Source organism: Sinocyclocheilus grahami, unplaced genomic scaffold, assembly GCF_001515645.1.
Source record: "Sinocyclocheilus grahami isolate Dianchi unplaced genomic scaffold, SAMN03320097.WGS_v1.1 scaffold661.1, whole genome shotgun sequence".
Taxonomy (NCBI): Eukaryota; Metazoa; Chordata; class Actinopteri; order Cypriniformes; family Cyprinidae; genus Sinocyclocheilus; species Sinocyclocheilus grahami.
The window spans coordinates 40936-41905 of NW_015505840.1; positions in this window are offsets into that span (position 1 = coordinate 40936).

Below are 970 nucleotides of genomic sequence, written 5' to 3' on the forward strand. Positions count from 1 at the left end.
GTCTCATCACTGCTTTCTGATGTTGGCTTCAGAAATGTCATTAAGAGGAATGTGTCAACAATTATTAGTAATTAACTGTGTTCACAGGAAGAGAAAAGTAAGAAAGCATTACCTTTCACGCCCTCTGCTGGTAGACACATTTACAATAACATCTGTAGTCAGGCCTTTTCTTGAGGTTACTAATCAGACATGTCCACAAGTCTTTCATCTGAAGTCCAAGGCAAGTCTGAACTCTGTAAACTGGAGTCCGAAGTCAAGTCTGAACTCTGTAAGCTGGAGTCCGAAGTCAAGTCTGGAGTCTTTAAGCATGGATTCAGAGTCAAGTCTGGAGTCTTTCATCACGAGTCCGAGTCGAGTCTGGACTCATTGCATTAATTGTTGCAAATAAATTTTCATCCTTAAAAAATCCTATTTACAAGGTTGTATTTTAAAGACAAAATATGTTCCAGGGACACTACTAGGATTCTAGCTCAACTTGTCTTCCTCTGCCTGTATACATAGAGTCAATCCAAGACACAAAAATACATAACCACATGTAAAATTTATTTGAGGAGGTCTGTTTATATTCAAAATCATCTGTAACACCATGATGTAGCAACTAGATGCTAATTAATCTAATTCTAGATCCAATTAATCACAAATTAATCACACATCAGTTTTACATTACATTACATTTAGTCTTTTAGCAGATGCTTTTATCCAAAGTGACTTACAAATGAGGACAATGGAAGCAATCAAAAACGACAAGAGAGCAATGATATACAAGTGCTATAACAAGTCTCAGTTAGCTTAACGCAGTACACGTAGCAAGGGTTTTTTAAATTATATAATAAATGAAAATAAAACAGATGGAATAAAAAAAAAGATTAGAACGCTAGTGTGTGTGTGTTTTTTTTTTAAGGAAACAAGCAGCAAATGAATAGAGTGCAAGTCTAAAAGGGACAAGTGTTTTTTGTTTTTTTTACGAATA